The sequence below is a fragment of the Megachile rotundata genome, chromosome 15 (assembly GCF_050947335.1).
Source record: "Megachile rotundata isolate GNS110a chromosome 15, iyMegRotu1, whole genome shotgun sequence".
NCBI lineage: Eukaryota > Metazoa > Arthropoda > Insecta > Hymenoptera > Megachilidae > Megachile > Megachile rotundata.
Window position 1 is genome coordinate 2871940 of NC_134997.1, and position 21540 is coordinate 2893479.

At 37.3% G+C, this 21540-nt stretch overlaps 1 protein-coding gene and 1 long non-coding RNA gene across 4 annotated transcripts in view; one reads left to right on the forward strand and one right to left on the reverse strand.

The window, feature by feature from the left end:
• The window catches only part of LOC105663894 (uncharacterized), a 209075-nt gene that overhangs the window by 51315 nt on the left and 136220 nt on the right, over positions 1-21540 (reverse strand). For 2 of the 3 annotated variants that reach the window (XM_076540546.1, XM_076540545.1), the window contains exon 1: positions 15448-15633. The exons of the other annotated variant lie outside the window; for it this stretch is intronic. The gene's annotated coding sequence lies outside the window, so the exon portion shown is untranslated. Of the gene's footprint in view, positions 1-15447; positions 15634-21540 lie in introns of those variants that run through there. 3 annotated transcript variants of the gene reach the window in all.
• Positions 14600-16217, forward strand: LOC143265910 (uncharacterized). The gene is made up of 2 exons (XR_013040703.1): positions 14600-14985; positions 15627-16217. It is a non-coding gene; the product is annotated as an uncharacterized LOC143265910 (long non-coding RNA).

The following is a 21540-nucleotide window of genomic DNA, read 5'->3' on the forward strand; positions in this document are numbered from 1 at the left end:
GAGCGCGCGCTGTTCGACACCCTACTCCGTTTAGTGCTGTATCTTTAAAACTATTGTGAATTAACCTCTATAACTTTGAATACATATTCTTAGATACATTAGGAATAGATTTAAGCAATAAAAAAGAAATCGATTTTTTGAGTCTCCTAAAGCAGGATCCCCCCTTAATAATTCAAAAGCGAAGGTTGAAAGCCCATTGTTACAAAGGAAAATCTTGTTCAGAATAACATTCTCTACTATCCCTTTCAGGGTGGAACACTAATTGCAAGACTCCCTGTATTTTCTAATTACGGCGTGCGAATTTTACAAAGGCCGAAGCAACCGCTTAAAGATCTGGTGCCTCAAAATATTATATACAACGCTTTACAATTTAGGTCAATAAAATAATACTGTAAGACGAGGTAATAAATGAGACGACAGGGGTTAATTCCGATTATAAAAAATACGTTATATTCTATGAATGATTGTCGGGGGAGAAGCGACGGCTCTGAGCATTCTCTCCAGAATGACCTCTTCTCGTTCCGCGAGATGTCCCAGTCCCCGCGAAACTTGGGCCTCGGGGTTGTTTTTATGACCCGGATATCACCGCGTCAGGCCTCGTTTCCGGGCGGTCAGGGTCAAGATGGCCATGTGTCGCTTGTCCCTGTTTTATTGGGGGTGTCGTTGGGAATTTCCTAACAATACATTACTTCGATTATTAATCATTCAAATTAGCTTATTATTAAATAATTTTGTGTGCTCTGATTTATTTAACAATTGCGTAGTAATTCTAATAATTTGTGAACTAAATGTTCAATTCCTACAATCGAAATATAACGATTTAAGGGCGAACGTTAGCAATTCGTCAAAAAAATTCGATAACCACATGTCCCGCGATACGAGCATGTAAATAACTGTCTTATCCGTATTCTACAGTTCAGTGAAAATTGAGTCGTTGAATCGTAAATAAGGATTGTACTGTGAGCTCGTTAGGCTTACTCGGCGAGACAATAAAAGCCTGAAAATCAAAACCAAGTGAAAGAACATTTATAATCTGAAATATCCTCAGTCTCGCAGGCCGGCGTTTCTTTTATTAAAATTACCGATCGATACTCGTCTAAATCATACCGAGACGAAACATAAAAGATATGCATTATTCACTGCTTAGCTAAATATTATACATATTGTAACTTATTTGTTTTACGACGTGGTTGGTAAAAGAAAAAGAAAAATGCAATTGATAATCGAAAATCAGAGATGTACAATAACAGAAAAAAAAGTTTATATAAAGTGTTGGATTACATGTTTAGCAAAAATCAATCGAATAATCGATATTTGATTAGAAAAAGTATTCATAGTATAAATACTTATTATAGCGTACAGGAAAAGAATTACATAACGCGAGCGAATAAAGTAAAATGATTCGTTGAAAATCAGATATACGAGGTGTGACACAAAAGTAACGAGACTAGGTCTGTAACTTGAAAAAACAATGGAATTAGCAGCAATTGTTTTTGTGGCATCATCCCACATACCTCCTCTATCCATGTTGCCAATTTCGATTGAATCGGTCATACCATTTGGAAATATTGCGTTATTTAGTGAACACGTGCAACTGCATTCTGCCGGAAAAATGTCTAACGTAAAAACCGAACAGCGAATAAACATCAAGTTTCTTGTAAAATTTGTTAAAATCTGTTGTAACATGTGATGAGACATGTATTTTTACCTATGACTCACAAAGTAAGCGCCAGTCGATGCAATGGAAGTCTTCAGGATCCCCAAAATCCGAAAAAGAACGCATGTCAAAATCAAAATTCGACATTAATGGAATTGTAATGATTGAGTGGTTTCCCAGTGGTCAGACTGTTAACTAACACTATTACATTGAAATACTAAAAAGACTTCGTGAAAAAATTAGGAAAAAAAGGCCACAATTGTGAAGCGATGGATGGCTGTTGCTCCGGGACAAAGCACCCGCTCACACGGCACTATCTGTCAAGCAGTTTCTGACCAGCAAAATTATTATTGTGATAGGGAATCCTCCTTATTCGCCTGATTTGGCTTCATGCGACTTTTTTTTATTGCCTAAAGTTAAATTTTGCTTAAAGGGAACCCATTTCACCTCATTTGAAGAGGTTCAGGCAAAAACGGAGAATCGTCCGAAAGGACTTCCAAAAACCTCGTTCCAGAATTGTTACCAGCAATAGCAGCGCCGAATGCATAAGTGTGTGAATGCTGAAGGGGACTACTTTGAAGGTGATAATGTCACGGAGAACTGATTCTGCAGGTACAATGATTTATTGGACTAGTCTCGTTACTTTTGTGTCACACCTCGTAGAACTTGTTAGAAATCCCGTAATAATCGCAAAGCATAGGTCGAAATATTATATACATAGCGTCGCGAATATTCTAGGGAAGCGAACGTTCTTGAAAAGTCGAACTGTATTGCGACGCAAGAAATTGTAGGCTGCTCCGCGAAGCAAGTGGCAAAGCGCGTTATGCGAAGCCGCGAGCAGTGAACCTAACGACGAATCTGTTGATAACGCGGCTGCAGGATAGCAACCGGCGTATATAAAATAGAGGCTCGCGACAGGAGCCGGCTCATTTGGCAGTGTAAGAGAGAGAACGAGGAAAGGTCCATCGGAGGCTCTTGGACTAGCCTAGGGAGAAGAGTTCGACAACCAATAATTGGACGTCTGTCTGAAGAATAGGGGGAGAGTACGGAAGTTTGTTTCTGGACACTCGTTCGATACGGAGAGATTGGCAAATATTCCTGGACGCCTGTCAATCAAGAGAGGACAGAGCATGTGATGGACGTCCCGAGTAAAGTACAGGAAAGTACGAGAGGATACTCTTGGTCGCCCGTTCGTTATGGAGAGTTCGGAGAAAATGCCTGAACGTTATTCGAATGTTATTCGAACGCCTGATTGATTATAGTTATAATAGAACATTTAAAGTAGTCATGTTGTTGTGAAAGAAAAATGAAAAAAAATTATTCTGTGTGTTTCCTGTACAATCTACTAAATCTCGCAATAAATCCTATTTTCCAGAATTCCTTTTAGCCTGTCAATCAATATTGTTCGGCTGTGATCCGAGACTTGAATACAGTAAATATTCGATATGTGCACAAATGATCTGTACGATATGTGCACCAAAGTTATCCCCACCACACCAGGGGGGGAAGACCCCTTCAGACGCCGCGAAGCTCGATCGTCGAGAAATGTAACATGATCCGGGGTCGGGTATATCCGTGAAGCAATACATACACAGATATAAAACTTTTTTATTTTTTATTTTTTCGAGATCCAACTTTTACCAATAGTTTCTTTATATTTTTCTGATTAAAAGAAGACCAAACACGACATAATTCGGACTATTTACTGGTTTAATTGACGATAAAAGTTTCTCACGTCGAAGAGGATAGCGAGTCAAGAAGAAAGAGACGCTACGATCGTGGCAGTCGGCAAAGGTCAAAAGTCTGTTCGATTGTTTACAATACTTGAGCATTGCTAATTTTTTTATTTTTCATCCATTTCTTTATATAACTTTCTCCATCATATTCGCGACATTTTCTTGATTAAAATGAGACCAAACACAACGTAATTTGAGTTATATTTACTTACAATATCTTATTAAAGTCATCGATGTACGCGTAACATTTGAAATTACAAGTAAATATGGCTCAAAGTACGTCGTGTTTGGTCTCATTTTAATGAGAAAAATATTACAAATATGATGGAAAAAATTTCACAAAAAAAAAAATCAAAAATAAAAAAGTTTTATTCTTGCATTAGGAGTGTCCTTTTGGTAGGTCACTGTTTGTTTACGTTCAGTCTCCTTAGCTCGAAATGTAGGAACTGTACGATATCTGCACCAGTTCGGTCCCGAGAATGGTGCACATATCGGACATGTACTATACATAGTCTAAATCATTTAGTGTTTACTCTTATTTTAATCAGAAAAATATGAAGAATCTATTAGTACAAGTTGGATAACGAAAAAATGGAAAATAAAGAAGTTTTACTCTTGCATTAGTATTATCCCTCACTATGTTTCCGTTTGTTTACATTCGGTATCCTTCGCTCGCTGTCCTTTTCTACGTTCGGCAAAACATCAATCAATGTAGGAACTGTACGATATCTGCACCAGTTCAGACCCGAGAATGGTGCACATATCGAATATTTACTGTATGGACATATTTCAGTATTGCGTCCAACGAAACAAGCAACGAGAAACGCATGCAGTGTTACGCAACCAGCGCATGCTAAATACTATAAGGAAGTGGCGATTAATGGTCAGAAAATGACGGCATTAGTTGATACATGTAGTGGTATATGTGCGGACAGATACGTTCGATTGGGCGCACCACAGCTTAGCCATAGAGAAATTCGTTTTCGCGGAATAGGTTCGGGTGAGAACTCGACATTAGGTGAATTTTCAGCTTCGGTAGCAATAAATACGAACACATATCCGATTGTAATTAGAATAGTTTCTGACGTTTTGATGCAGCACGAGCTGTTAATAGGTACAGACTTTATGAATGCGGTGGAGTTGAAAATGAAGGAGGAAAAAATTTGGAAAATATATGAACTAATAGTCCGGTATATTATGCAAGCGCGAGAACGACAAGCGCAGAAGAGAAGTATACAAGTTACGAGTTAGAGGTAACAATAATAAGAGCTTTAAAGAAATTTAGAGTACATCTATTGCAAATATCTTTCAAAATTATTATATTACGGATTATCGCGCGTTCACCTTAACGATAAATAAAAGAGATTTATGCGTAAGAGTAGCTAAGTGGGCGCTGCTGTTGAAGGAATTCGACTATACAATAGAACATCGTTCGGATAGAAATATGGGCCATGTCGACACGCTCAGTTGGAATCCCCTTCCGCAAATTTTTGTAATAGATGAATGCAAGAAAGGGTTAATTGGTAGATTAAAAGGAGCATAGTGTGTTTATACCGATTTACGGAAAATTATTGATTTGTTAGGGCATCAACCTGTTGAAGAATATACTATTCGCGGCGGAATTTTGTTTAAAAATGTTGGCGTTGATATAAAAATAACTCCTAAGGCTATGCAGGTATATTTAGCCAGACGTGCTCGTGAAAGAGGACATTTTTCAATCGGAAAAACAAAATTATTATTTGAGGAAGATTACTGATTCGTAAATGCGGGTCGCGTAGTGGAAGTCTATACGAAATTGTATAGATTGTATTTTAGCGGAGCGAAAACAGGGAAAACAGGATGGATTGTTACATGTTATTGAAAAGGGTGATGTATCCCTGAACACATATCACATAGATCATTTAGGACCGCTTTTACCTACGAAGAAAAACTATAGGCATATATTTGTAGTGGTAGATGCGGTTAGTAAATTTGTATGGCTATATGCAACAAAAAGCACTGGTATAGTCGAGGTGTTGCAGCGGTTGGAAAGGCAAGCAGCAATTTTCGGTAACCCTCGAAGGATCATTTCGGACCGAGGTATCGCTTTTACTTCGAACGAATTTGTAGAATATTGCAAGAAGCGAGGCATTGAATGTGTCATTATTACTGTAGGAATGTAGAGTGTATATGTATAGAATGGTGTAACCATACGACAGGGTCGCTGATACGGTTATATAATTAAAGGGGTACGTCGTGGCGGGCCCAACCAATTTCGTGGTAACGTTAACGCAAGCGCGAACGGCCCCCCTCCTCATCGTTATCACGAACTCTGAACCTACGTAGCCTGTGCGGATCGATAGGTCGCTCTCTTGCTATTGAACTCCTTATGAGTACAGACGCATTACTAGAAAAGGTTAGTATAAATCACACTAATCGCAAGCAACCCCAGAATTACGAAAGACACCGTGTTCTGAATGAGTTTCCGAACGATAAATCAGTGGCTCATTACAATCTGCTGCTCGTTTCCACATTAACTGGAATTATAAAGTTTTCCACGAAATCAAAGGCAATGTCAGCGGCGAGTGATAGAGACACCGAAGAGTCGGTGCGGAATTATTTCTAATCATAGATTTTCGAGGTAATTATCGAAGGTCGGGGATCACGAGGGTCCTCAACAAACGATGGTCATCAATATCGGCAGACCACATGAAGCCTTGCCTTCAAGATCTCGTGGATGATACAAGTGGTGACGAAAATTTAGTAAACAGTTGAGGTCAACTGTTATTGGATGGCCGAGTGTAGAATAGTAAGGGCAATACCAGCGTAGGGCAGTTTGCGATAGCGTCTCAATGATGCAGGCCTCTTGGTGCGGGGAGAGCGGCGCGCTTTCTCTTCCACGTAGCACAAGCTCTCGTGTTTTGTTAAATTCCATCGGCGGCGGTTAGGTGATCTTCGAGGAGGGCAGTGTTACAGAAAAACAAAAACGTCGGACACACAGTCGTAATAGCGTTGTCACGTAGGAAGCGTGTCTCGTGGTGCGAGAACGTAGTAGAACGAATCAGTATATCTTCGAATATATTTTATACATTTATCTAGTTCTAATCAGGGATGTGTTTTATTTCATTTACACCCAAATCAATCTTACACTAGTAGATCGTTAACTATGCAACGTACCCTTTCGCGTTCCGATAGCGATAGTCGATATGGATAATAGTTAATTGTTTTTTCTTTAGAATAATTTTAAGTTCTCTCAGTGGTTACCTTTAATACCATCTGTTAGAAAATCCCAGTGACCCACCCTAATAAAGCAGGGACGACGGGCACATGGCTGTCCTACGACGACCAACGCGGGGTAGAGGCCTGACGTCCGGGCCATAAAACAACCCTAGGGCCTCAAGTTTCGCGGGGACTAGGAAACCTCGCGGAACGGGAAGAGGGCATTCGTTTAGAGACCTTTGGAAAAGGCGTTCGTCCACAGACCTTGGAAAGGCATCCTTCTCTTGAGGACATTACTTCGCCCACGGAATCTGTTTATATAATATATATAGTATTTTTGAAACCGAACTCAGTTATCGTGTCAATCATTTTTCTACCTCGTCTTACACATCGCTTACGATCATGTCCTTGAACTGCTTCAATAATCCAGCCAGTTCTATCGCCCCCGTAGGATCCGTAAGAATGTAGGTGAACGGTCGTAGTGCCTCAGTAGTTCCTTGCGAAACTTTTGATGAACATCGAAGCAGCTTGGAGGTTCCGTCTTCTTTTGTAATCATTTGGAGATCCCCTTGAGCCAAGATGTTCCGGTCGATGATGACGTTATATGGGATATCTGAATCGGGTACAACAAGCAAGTTCATCTCGAGAGTTACGTCCTTAGTTTGCACCACGGCAATAATAACGCCAACAGCGGCTAACTCGGCGGCCCCGATGCCTTTCACTGTCACTGTCTCTGGTTCGATTTCGCAGTTTGCACGTTTAGCAATGTTTTCTTTTATGAGAGAACACGTTGCACCAGAATGAATTAAGCACTCCCGCAGAACGAAGTCCTGCAGAATAATCGGCGTAGAACAATGCGGTAAAGAGTAACACGCATTGACCTCGGGTTGCTTTTTCTAGGGCTTGGAAATTCCTTTGTACGCATAATTGTTGGAGTTTTAATTTGTATTGTATCGCTGAGCTCGTTGTTTTATCCAACAGCCTGGTTCTTTGTGTCCCTGTTTTCCAACTGCAGGTACTTGGTCAGCTGGACGATGGTTGACAGTTTGTTAAGGTGGTTCTGCGTCGCTTAGGGTAATCATTTTGCACGTGATTGTTGCCGTTACAAGTGTAGCACCGTTTTCCCTGTCGGGAAGGAACAGGTAGGCCACGTAACGGATTTCGGCGGTAGTCCTCTTCTTTCTTTTCCTTGCACGGCTTCACGTACGAGGCAATTCCTGCTATCAGCTCATCAGTGTTCGCATATCGAGCATTTGTTAACGAGTGACGAGTAGTGACGTCTATTACATCTGCAATAATTAGAGGCACTAATTCACCCGTCTTAAACGAAACGTTCGTTCGTTGTAAATACTTGAGTTTCGTCGAGCATACTCGGCATAGCTAATTGCGTCATCGTTCGTGTATAGCACTGCTCGACGAAGCAGCTGACCGATACGGTCGTCAGCCGCATAAACAGAACACAAATCCTCCCAAAATGTCCCCCAGATTCTTGGATTTCCCATCCACGTTCAGTACCACCCTTTCGCAGAATCTGTGAGTCAATGAATCGCGTAACACAAACGTTGTTGTAACGTGAGGTCCTTTGTAATGTTTTCAATCGTAGCAAACCATGATTCCGCACTTTCACCAAGTTCATCACCACTAAATGATGGAATTGCTTCCACCAGATGATTCACGGATCGGCTGCTTACAGTCAACTTTCTCGCAACACGCTCCTCTTCGAGTTTTTTTATACATTGTAATAGATACACGATGCTTGTTTTTTCACCAATATGGTCGCCCACTGTCACTGGCTTCGCGGTCATCTTGGATTCGGACTAAGATTTTCACGTGAACGTTGTATTAGTAAGGCACAGGATTTCAGATCAAAATTATACCCATGTTGCACAGGAATTTTATCGGGTTTTAAACGAAACAAAATTGGTATATTTTTATTAATAAAGGTATAACATTATTTAAAAATATAACAAAATAGTAACAATTAATTAAATTTTGAGGAATATACAACATAAACAGTAAAGAAAAATTGTTTTTTGTATTACTCCACAAGTTGTATGGTGGGATAAATGAAATCCCGCTATACTTTCATCATTTGGAAACAAAAACCATTGATTTATATTATAAAAATCGTTACTCGCGTATGAAGAACTAATTTTTATAGAAATTAACTTACCTCTGCGATTTTTAACATGAAACTAAGACAAAAATGTGAGTGCAATAAACCTTCCGTTTATAACAATTGCTCAGCCGATAATTGCATGTTGAATGTTGCCAACATAATGAATACATTTGTAACATTATTTGAAAACATTACCAACTGCTTTACGTAAATAGGGCGAAATATAAACCTATGCACATGCAGTTACTGCAAGATTTCTTGTAGTAGGGACTAAAAATGGTGGGACTAAAAATGTCCCACCATGCCGTGAAATACATAAAAAAGGCGGGACACTTTTAATCCCACCGTGTCCCAAAGAATTAAACGAAGTATGAAAACTTCCTACGTATTCCACTTCTGATGTTTATAAAAAAATCTGGGGTAAGTGCTAGGAGGGCACCTTATCAGAAGGCAACAGATGACTGAATGTATTATGAATTGCGGCACACTACAATAAAATCTATGCGCCATTAATGGCTAAATCATTCACAACTACCAAACACGCACTACAGCGACAGCCCACGATCGGCATCGTTCTTTTCTTTTTACTCTCGATTGGTGACATATGTGCCGAACTTCATTCGTTTTTTCAGCATCCTCGGCTTCCCCACTCCGTGGCCTGATCCATAATGGATAACGTTCCTATTGGCAAATCGTTCGAAGACAAAATAGCGACGGCTAATTGTCTTCAACGATTCTCCAAAAATGCGTTGATTCTAACATACATCAGTTTGTATAGCGAGTGGAAAGCTCAACAAGACTTCTTTGTTAGGCTACCTTTAAGGCTACCTTAGATGTTCACAAAATATTTCAAGGTCATCGAAATCGGAGGTTACTCACTTATTTTGCATAGCTATCTGTTTCCAATTTTCTGTATAAGAATGTATCAATAAACAAAATCAAAGAATTAGTAATTTGTAAGATATTTTAATTTCCTATACATGGCACCTGCTCTTTTATTTCAAATGCGGTATTGTTGATTTTTCTGCATAATACATTAATCTTCTGCTGAATACTTCGCAGAATCAATTCGAATAAACAATATATGAATATTAAAATTATCAACGTGTTCGATAAGGTTAGCTTTGAATTGTTAATGCGGAACACGATGCAATAAGAGTGCGCATAGCGCGCGAGCTCAGCCACAGGAATGTTGGCTATGCGCTAATAAATTTCTACTCTTGATTTTTGCTCTATTTTGACCGATAAAACTAGCTTCGTCGGCTGGTTTATACTTATTAGTAGTTGTGAGTTTTAGAACCATACACTGACGGATGCATATTATATTACCGATACGGCGTCGATTAATATGCACGTCTTTATTTGTCGAGGATTCTCATGACTAATTCAAAAACTAAGCACTAGCGAACACTTTGATACAGAAAAATCTTGTTCGCTATCATGTCAGCTATTACTGACTGCAATTATGTCAACGTGTATTTAAACTCACCCTTCAGCATAATCAGGAGTTCATGGAACTAAAATCGAACAGAGCCATTTTAGAGCACGCGTCGAAAAGTGATGTGTCGATGAAATAAACTTAATACTTATTGTTAGTGTACCAGATGTGAAATCAATTTTCATTACTGTTAGTGATTCCGATGGGTTGTAAATGAATAGGCAGTTAAAAGAACTTCACTGTATACAGAAAAAAACACTAATGAATAAAATTGTACTTTCATTCTCCTAAAACCAACAGACTTGGATATTCTACCAGTCTTCCTCAAACCTCTGCTTGGAAGCCCAGCAGAGAATTATTCTCTCTTCTTAATTGAACTTTCAAAGCTCCTTCAACGCAACCCTAAAGCCAATAGTTTTTTCCCTTAACCGATTTCCGCTGTTCCGAACCACATATCATAATCGTTTTCTGTAAACCTTATTTGAATAAACCTCACATCGAGCGTTACAATTATACATATTTTCGCGGTTTCGTTCTCGATCGCGAGACATACATGTATGTCGAACGACTGCGGTGCTGCGTCGATCGACAGTCATCGTTCATTGTCGAAAGAAACGTGTCGAAATAAAACGTATCTTTGCTTTTAATCGAAAATTTCGTTTTCTTACTTTCAAGATAGTATAGTTTAAATTATTTATGAATATTCGTTCACGTGTTTTCATTCGTCCTATTTGCGTGTTGGATTCACAGTGAAAATTAGCGCAAATTAGTGAAAAATGACAGAGAAAAGTGATAATGAGAACGAATAATAAAAGATGACAGTGATAGGTGACAATGAAGATTCTTGAAAGTTTATTGAGAGTTTCTGTACGGTGATTGATTTATACTAACAGTAAGGACTGGTGGATCGGCCCGGTGACAAAGGCGCATTTTTATTGTGATTATTGTGAGGTTGGTTTTTACAATAGGTTGGTACGAGTGGTGTATGAATGAGGTTGGTAAGAGTGTAGAGTGAGTGAAATTGGTGAGAGATATTTTTTGGGTTGGCTGAAGTGGAAAAGAAAAGGGGATGAACCGGTGTGTGAAAGATGTCCGTGGAGTGTGTCGTTTGTAAGCATTAAACTTTAAAATTCAAATTACGTTTATTAAATATATATATAAATATAAATATGCGTATAAAGTCGTCAACAACATTATTTCCCCCACAATTATTTGCGGTTTAATGGGTGAGTTACATTTAAATTTGTTAATTATTCAATTCACATTTTTATTTGTTGAATAGAAAAGTTATTCAATTTTTTAAAAATGAGAATTTATTCTTTTTCGTCATTACAATATCTAACGAAAATGATTTTCCATATTTTATCTATTATTTCTTTGCCATAACGAATAAACGTATCGAATAAGTTCGATTTATTCTGATTACGTGAGTAGGGACTACTTTTCCTATTTCTTATTCGTGAATGAATGATAATTCAACAATAATCCAGACCTTTTTATTCATTATTCAATGTAACTTTCATCTAATAGCTTTCTATTATACCGACGTTATACCGACAGTATCGATACATTTGTTCACGACGACGCGCGACCGGCCTATACGCGCTCTCATTGGTCAGTATTTTTCATTAATAATTCAAAAACTAAGTTTTAACCAGCATTTTGGTAAAGGAAAAAGTTGTTCAGAATCACTCCAGCTACCACCCCCTAAAATTATCCACCAGTAGCCGAACACCCTATATAATACAATATCGGTTCTTCAATTCGGATACTTTGTAATGAGAAGGTAGAGTTCCGTTTAACATACATATCTATGCTTAATTGTTCACACGTTTTCATTCGATCCGTTTACCGGTCGTGCTTATGTTGTGCAATTATTAGAAAGAGTCAGTGAAATAAATTGACAGGATATTGGCCCTGCCAAGCTGTTGGTGCTGTTATCGATGTATGAACCCGATGACACAAATATTTTTCATTAAAACTGATTTTCTCGTGGATCAATGGGTAAGTTTTATGTAAGTTGTTTCTACATTTTTAAAATTAAACGAACGCAGGAATTGATTTATATCACTTCAGCGAGTTACTGCATTAGACATTCCATTTCAGTCCTATCTCATTTTATAGATACGGTACTCATTCGTTTTGAAACGTGAATTTATTCATTTGCTTCATTAGAATAGTTGACAAAATTAATTTTCATGATTAATTTTATTCTTTATTCCTTTTCGAAGGCATTAAATAAATACAATATACGTGGTCTGGGTAAACAACAACTAATTGGTCTTTCTCCTATTTGAGAATAATGAAGAACTATATATTATTCTTAACTTTTCAGTTCATTATTCGATTTAACTTTCAGCTAATAGCGTTATATCGACGCAATATCGATAGCCTTGTATACAACCACGATCGGCCGTTGCACTGGAAGCTGTTACTCATGCTGTCGACCTCTTAGTTTATACACGTTCTCATTAGTCAGTTTCTTTGCTAGTAATTCGAAAATGAAGCCTAAACCAATATTTTGGCCAAGGAAAATATTTTTCAGAACCGTCTCGCCTACTACTTTCTTTCGGCTCTTACACTAATTCCAGGGGCACTCACAAGGGACATTACCCAATCGACACACGCCGATTTTGATGCGTTTTATTCCGTGCGGCGCGGTGGTGATTAAAACCGCGTCACGCTCATACCTGCTACACATACAATAAATATTAAGAAATCAATTAACGGCATATGGAGAGCTATAAAATGTCAAAAATATTGTAAAAGATTGTAAAAATAATGATATTATTAATAAATATGTTGATTGCCCTTCTTCACAGGGAGTGATTTTAAATTATATATCTAATAAACATTGCTACAAACACCAAATTCTAAAAACATGTATCCTCTATTTTAGTCCATACTTTACATACACAAAGTTGCAACAAAATAGATCAACATTTAGTACCAAAATTTAAACAACAATTATTAATTTCCAAAATATTATTTAAACGAATAAAGTTTATTAACATTTTTTTACGTACTAAAATTTTCCATTTAAAGTCCATCGACTTAAAAAAAAAAGTTTCCAATTATCTCCATTAATTCCAGAGATATTCCCAAAAGTATGATTTCAGCCCTTAACTTTGAGGGGTATTTTCACCGCTTCAATGTGAACGATTGCCGATAAAAAAAATATGTATCAAATATTTTTTTGCGTTCTATATCATAATCAAAGCGCATCAAAATCGACGTGTGTCGACTGGGTAATGTCCCTTGTCAATATACTGCATATTAAAAATTTGTCCGTACTGCAATTTTTTTCAAAAACGTACTCCCTAGTAAAACTTTGATTGATTTTTTATATCGTATACGAGGTGTGACACAAAAGTAACGAGACTAGGTCTGTAACTTGAAAAAACAATGGAATTGACAGCAATTGTTTTTGTGGCATCATCCCACATACCTCCTTTATCCATGTTGCAAATTTCAATTGAATCGGTCATACCATTTGGAAGTATTGCGTTATTTAGTGAACACGTGCAACTGCATTTTGCCGGAAAAATGTCTAACGTAAAAACCGAACAGCGAATAAACATCAAGTTTCTTGTAAAATTTGTTGAAATTTGTTGTAACATGTGATGAGACATGGAGTTTTACCTATGACCCACAAAGTAAGTGCCAGTCGATGCAGTGGAAATCTTCAGGATCCCCAAAACCCAAAAAAACAGGCATGTCAAAATCAAAATTCGACATTAATGGAATTCTAATGATTGAGTGGTTTCCCAGTGATCAGACTGTTAACCAACACTATTACATTGAAGTACTAAAAAGATTTAGTGAAAAAATTAGGAAAAAAAGGCCACAGTTGTGGAGCGATCGATGGCTGTTGCAGCAAGACGATGCACCCGCTCACACGGCACTGTCTGTCAAGCAGTTTCTGACCAGCAAAAATATTACTGTGATGGGGCATCCTCCTTATTCACCTGATTTGGATCCATGCGACTTTTTTTTATTTCCTAAAGTTAAATTTTGCTTAAAGGGAACCCATTTCACCTCAGTTGAAGAGGTTCAGGCAAAAACGGAGAATCTCCCGAAAGGTCTTTCAAAAACCTCGTTCCAGAATTGTTACCAGCAATGGCAGCGTCGAATGCATAAGTGTGTGAATGCTGAAGGGGACTACTTTGAAGGTGATAATGTCACGGAGAACTGATTCTACAGGTACAATGATTTATTGGACCAGTCTCGTTACTTTTGTGTCACACCTCGTATGTAGAATACCTTGAGAAATAATGATTACCATAAAAAAAGATTCATATGCAGCGTCAGTGGGGTATGTTTTTGTCCTAAAGGCGGCAAACGGGCGTATCAAAAATTTAGCCGCTCTTAATAAAAATTTATTTTCTCACCGGTCAAACGGCATAAACAAGATAACGCGTGGTCCAAACGTCGCAAACAAGATAAGCCAAAAACAGCAACGCAATCAAGAGATAAAGAAAGTATAAAAGGAGAAGCAGTTCGGCGCGCGTGACATTATTAATACGACATTATTAATAACCAGACGACATTATTTGGAGCTCGGGTTACGCATCACGATACACCGCGGAGTCGGATATCGAGATCGTTCTATCAATACCATTGTAACATTAATAGCTCGTACATTGTAATATTGTGTGGTTAAGAAATAAAGTTTTTTAAAACATAAACTGGGCGACTTCCGGCGTAACAATTTATATGGTGTACATCCACCGAAACACTGTATAGTTAAGAAAAGTCTGTTTGGCATATTTGCAATTAAATTTTGTATAGTTTCAAGCTTGATTCTCGCCCATGGTATTATAATGCCATATTTCAGGTGAGTAACTGTATTGTATTGACGGCAATTACTGTAGATATTATAAGAAGAATTCCCCATAAATTCTCTATTGGATTTAGATCCGGTAAACGAGATGGTCAGTCCATAATCTTTAAATTCTGATCCTTAACCTACTTCAACATTATCGTATTGGAAGGTACATTTAATGCTTGGAAAGTCAAATATATGAATATAGCAAGAATTGCTGCATTTGCCTTATTGGCATAAAATCTAGGAGAAGATCCGTCGTCTCTTTAATTGTTATAATGAAAAACAGCTATTAATACAATAATATGTTCATTCTTAATTTATCAAGACCCATACTTTAGAAACTACTTTCAAAAGATTTTAATAGCTATTTTGTACATTTTCAGTACATAATTATATTATACATATTTAATAATTTGAAATTTCACTTACGCAAATTGTAATACTTTTTCAGTAATAGGTTAAAACACTCACCGATAAATTCCTCTTTTACAAACCGTTATGGTATATTCACGTATTTTTCGTAGTTTATATCGATGAATGTATTTTGTTGAAAGAAAAAGGAAAGTCGCGCGTAAACACAAAGCTACATAAAAATTACTCGTAATTATCACTTCAGTTTGCTACAAAAAGGAACTATCCGAATTTTACAGAGAGATGTGAACAGATGAACCCAACGACATGCACCTTGTGATTTTGTATCGAAATGTGACTTCTCCGTCATGCTAGCAAGGTCCTCCGGGTCCTTTCGAAGACAATCCTGTGGTGGGGGAACTGGTGCCGATAAATTATAGTGCGAGATAGAGACGATGGAATCCATAATTAATTATTTTAATCGTGTATGTCATTTTGTTTCTTCCTTCACAGCTTTTTCCTGTTTGGCATGTTTCTCTCTTGCACGTACCTACGTCTGAATATTTCTCGACGCAAAATCAAATGTTTCTGAATTCGTTACCGAATTCCTCGTAAATTGTCTATGCCACAAAATATTGAATTCTTCGGTTCTTTTGTGAAAGTGCCTTACTGATGTCTCTGATGCACGTAAGTTCCGCTGCTGTAACTTGGCTAGAATTTCTGCCCCCTACGGGTCTTCTGCTTGCTCTTTTATACCCCGAAAATTCGGAATTTGCCTTTTACTTTTCAAGTCCACGCAAGCTACCCCTATGATAAATGCGTACAATTTTTACATATTATTTTTAATTGATTATGTAGACATTAATTAATAAAGCAAATATTTTTATTAATTCGTTAGTAATATATTCTGACTAATATTGAATAATTTTAACAAAAAAATGATAATTTAATAATAATTTAATTCGAAATACATTCTCTGTCTTTTTCTACTTGCTGTACGCGTATCGTACAAAGACATAGGCTAGCGAAGGGCGTGATCTTTGTTTAAAATATTACGTCCGATTTGTATTTCTTTAGACTGATGAAAGAATGCATTTATTGGATTACTAATCATTTATTTTGATTCTTAATTCATCAATTCAATATATTTTAATATATAAATAATAATTATTAATAACCTAAATAGTTTATGTTTTATTAACTGATTAAATAATTCATATGGTTATTCTTTCGACACATGGCGCAATCGGTAAAAAAAGAAACAGTCAATAATAAAAGTACTGAAGAATAATCAAAATGATGAATTTACAATAAAGAAACTAAATATACATCGAGATCCCTCAGAGTTGAATCTTCTGGGATGTTACAACTTCCTCCTTATACCGTCTCTTATCCTCAAGACACATGTTTCCAGTTTTTGGGAAACGCTGAATAATGCATTTGCAGCAACGGCAGGTTTTTTCCGTTATTCCTTGAAGATGCTGTACCTTCTTCAAATAACACATCTTCCAGTGCTTACGCCTTGCGTCACGGGTGGGTGGTCTTAATATTTCGATATAATTCCAGAGGGGGGGGGGGGGGGGGGGGTATATAAAAAATTTCTTAAGCTTCCATTCTCTTTTAGAACATTTCTCGGGATGAGGAATATTGTTCAGATTATTATTGTGTATTTAATGATTGTTCATATGATTTCTTCTTTCTTTCTTTCTCTATCTATATACATATATGTGTGTGTGTATATTTTTACCTCGGACTTAAGTTTACTTATTAAAATTAGAAAAATATATTATTAAATTTTTTTTCTTTATAAATATATACGTTTGTAGGATTGGATCAGACGAAGTTGTCGAAATAAAAGGCCCGTAACACTTTGGTTTTTAAAGATATTCAATATACAGTAAAGACTGGATAACTGCAACAAAATCGGGACCCAAGCGTTGCAGTTATCGAGTCGACGTGTCGATTCTTTGTTTACATTTGTGTAACGACTCTGGAACCTAGGTTCAGATAGTTACTAGCGCTAGGAAGGTAAAGAGCAGCTTTTACCAACTGAACGACTCGTTGTGGAAAATAACTAAAGATTGTGGGATTCGTGTGGTGTGCGGTTAAGGAGTGAAATCCACAGGTCAATGTCTTTCAACAATTCGGTTTATTCAAACAAAATACTGAAGATAATGAATTTAACAAATAACAAGTAATAAATAACAACAAAATATGAAAAGTATACTAGTTTGATCAAAAGGAACTAAACAGAGTTTGATATAATAATAACAGAAATAATAGAACTTGGTAAATTAAACAGTACGTAATAGATAATTGTAAATTTAACTAAATCTGATTTTGGACAAAGCTAACTTCGCTTTTATGTATTTAACTGAATTCGGTATTCTATATTATTTGGTTCTCGTCCTAAACGCTGTCGCAATTACAAAAGTTAACTTGATCAATACGTTTATAATTTATATAATGAATATTCTTTACGGAATTATTAATATTAGCGCGTTATAGTCTACCGCAGCGAGGAACACGACCTAAGTGTGATTCTCTACGTGTACCTAAATACTCTTTCGCAAAGTTAGATAGATTAACAATTTTATCTGATATCTAACGCGGTGTAGTCGACTACTGAGATTACGCTGATGACAGAACAATATTCTTTTACTAATTCAAGTTCAAAATTTGTTTGAATCTAAATGAATTACTTACTCGGAACAGTTACTCTTTTAATCTGACTCGACAACTGATTGTCCATGACCCTTTTTGTCAAAACGAACACTGACAGCCAAAACCAGATCGCTTAATTGGGGAGCCTGTTGTTCACTGGCTACTAGAACGACCTAACGATACAGGAAAAGGGTGAACAGTGTAAGTTCAACAGGGTAGCAAATCAATTGATTCTAATTATAAAATTGTGATTACTGAACTGCCACCCAAAAGACACGGGCTTCAGAGACCAAGCCGCTCAAATGGGGAGCCTGCGTTAGCTAGCTACGAAACGATCCAGAGCGAGCTCCGAGAATCTGATGGCGCGTTAGCAATCCGATGTAAAATCAAATGTGAGTAGCTGAGAGCTATCGTTTCGATATCTTAGCCTTTCTTGGCGCCAAGTATAGCACTCTCCTAGCGGAGTTTCAGATACGAGACCGTTTGAATGGGGAGCCTGCGTTAGCTAGCTACTAGAACGACCCACGATCAAGTATGCAAATGGCGTATACCCGCTTTACCAGTCAAGTATTAAGAATCGTTGCGGCTCTTGACAGCGAAAACTGTTCCGGTTATACTTATCCAGGAGACTTCTAGCTTGCTCGACTTCGAAAACTGTTCTGCGATTTTGGCGAGTTTCGCTCGGCCTTTTATACTCGCCAGCCTGGCAAATTCTCGGAAAACCCCCATAATGTCGAAATATAATATTGTCGTATAAATTCGTAATTAGACATTAATTGTGCAAACGAACGATTTAATTACATTATTAATATCGCATTCTACATAATGGTTTATATTCCTGATATAAAAATAGTAATTAAATAGTGTTTTAATGAAAATTGTATTTTCTATCTCCTTCTATACACTGCGCACGACTTCTATACGAGTCGGAGCTAAGTGTATAAGCATACGATGCTTCTAGAATATTCCATTGAATAATATTATAATTTACAATATATACTGCAATAAACTAACATCTGACTCTAGTTCCGGATAACATAATACAATTAGTACGCTCGATATGTATTGACTAATTTGTTTAACTGATAGTTTTTAATAACTAATAATGTCCTAATTGTAAAATATATTCCTATCCTTCTCTAAGTAACGCAAGAATTCCAGGAAATTCGAAGCGAGCATCGCGGCACGTAAACACATAGCATTGCGGAATTTTCCTTACAAAACCATACATTTATTCGAATAGTTATAAAATAATACATTAATTTTGTTTTAAATAAATTAACTTAACATGATTGTCTTTGTAAACTAAACATAAAATAATTATAAAATAATTATTGAAAATTAAAAATATAAATATATATATATATATACCGACCGTTCAACTAAATACATAAGATAATTGATAATAATCTATCGTCGGTAACAGTCTATTACTGTCGGTAACAAAACTATTGGTAAGTGATTGTTCTGAACTGTTACGTACGCCAATGATTTTTTACTCCTCGAAGATGAATATTCAGAAATAGCCTGAGACCACCGCGAAGCGAGAGTCTAGTCTTGCCTAGGTTTTCCAGTTACCAGGGTTTCCTTATTAGGCTTCGCTCGAGAACATCTAACGTCTTCGGACCAACGCGATGAAAATTCGTTAGACGAAAACGTCGCGTTGATTCGTTCCCACCGTCTCCACCACTACTCGTTTTCTACCCATTTTTGAGTATAAAAAGGGTTATGGAGAAGACGCCTAGGACCCATTTAATTCGTGAACGTCGTCTAATACGGAACCTCTGTCCGTGGACCCAGTAGATTATTAAACGTCGTCTAATACGGAACCTCTGTCCGTGGACCCAGTTAATTCTCGAACGTGGACTAACGAGGAACCTTTGTCAGAGTTTAGTTAGAGTCTTTCACGTTGAATTAAAACTAAGTCACTTTTGAGCAAGATCGGGTTAGAGTCCCCTTCGAGCAACATTGATAACCATACAGTACGTATAGTTTACTGTTAGGCATTTTTTCTAAAGTATTTTCGGATCCCCGTTTCGCTTGTTTTTCGTTAAAACTGGGCAGGATTAAATTCTCGCTTTGTCGGAGTCGAAACATATTAAACTAAAGTAAAATCAAGTCAAGAACATTTCTTGTAAAAATCACCTTAACCGACAAATACACATAACCATTTGTAATTCCGGTTTTGGGAAAAGAATATATTTTCAACTTTTATCTTTAAACTTAATTATTGCCTTTGTCAATTTATAACCAAAGTCCTAACAAACCCACCAGTCGGTATATCTTAGCCGCTCGAGGTATACTGGCATATCTTTGTTACGAGCACAACTACTAACATTTCCTGTGACACCCGGCGTTAGCCATACGTCGGCTAGTTCACATATCATTTTCCTGGGGCACCCGGCGTTAGCCATACGTCGGCTCATCCCCGCGTCTATTTTCCTTTGGCGCTCAGGTTAAGTAACAAACCTGAGTTAGCCTAGTAACACTACCTTGACCAAAATACAGCCCCCAGCCACGCGGCTGTGACCCCTCCGGCTCGTAACAGAACATAAGACTGCCATGTTGGAAAAACTCTTCCCGGGACGTTACACATTTTCGAGGAAAACGCTGGCTAGTAAATCGCTGAACACCCTGTATATATACATTAACGTTTCGATATTAAGAACTGGACAATCGTGATGCTTGTGTGATTATGTGTTTGTTTACTGTGGGTTCCGAAAATTGTACTATTATTATACGGAAAACATCAAATATGACAGTCATCCTTTTTACTTGACAATCCCATTGAGCGGGTATTGATATGCTCTTGTCGATTTTAGCGAGTAAATAGGTTTCTTGTCATACGACGATATACTTCAAAATTAATGAAGAATTTTCGCATCGTAAATTCACTCATGAGATAAGCGTCCAAGTATTCTTTAATTTTATGTCGTTAAACAAATAGTCATTTTTTTTAATTATCTAAAAAAACTGCGCTTTATCTTTACCTTTATTTTCGCTTAATCCATACTATTAGTTTCGTTAATAAATTTATACTTATTAATAGTTGTGAATTTTATAATTACTTACCGGCTGACATATTACCGATGATGGTAACTATGTTACCGATATCGCGCGATTTGTTTGTTCACGACCAGGGTCAACCGTCACGCTTGCACCCGTCGCTCACGCATCTGAGCGCGCGCTATTCTCTCGCTCTGATTGGTCAGTGTTTTTCATTAATAATTCAAAAACTAAGCTTTAACCAGCATTTTGGTAAAGGAAAAAGTTGTTCAGAATTACCCCAGCTACCACCCCCTAAAATTATGCCCACCAGTAGCCGAACACCTTGTATATATATGTACTGATTACCGACTGTCGAATTTGATAGATATGGTAATAGATACGTGATGTACTGTCGGTAATTGGCAACTACTGTCGATAATTAACTATTCTTATTGGTGGGTACAATACTGTCGTGATAGCGAAGGAAATAAAAGAAAAAAGATTCTTCCCGCGGACGTTACAAAAGCGTAAACAAGAATTGTACAGTGAGCTTGTCAGGCT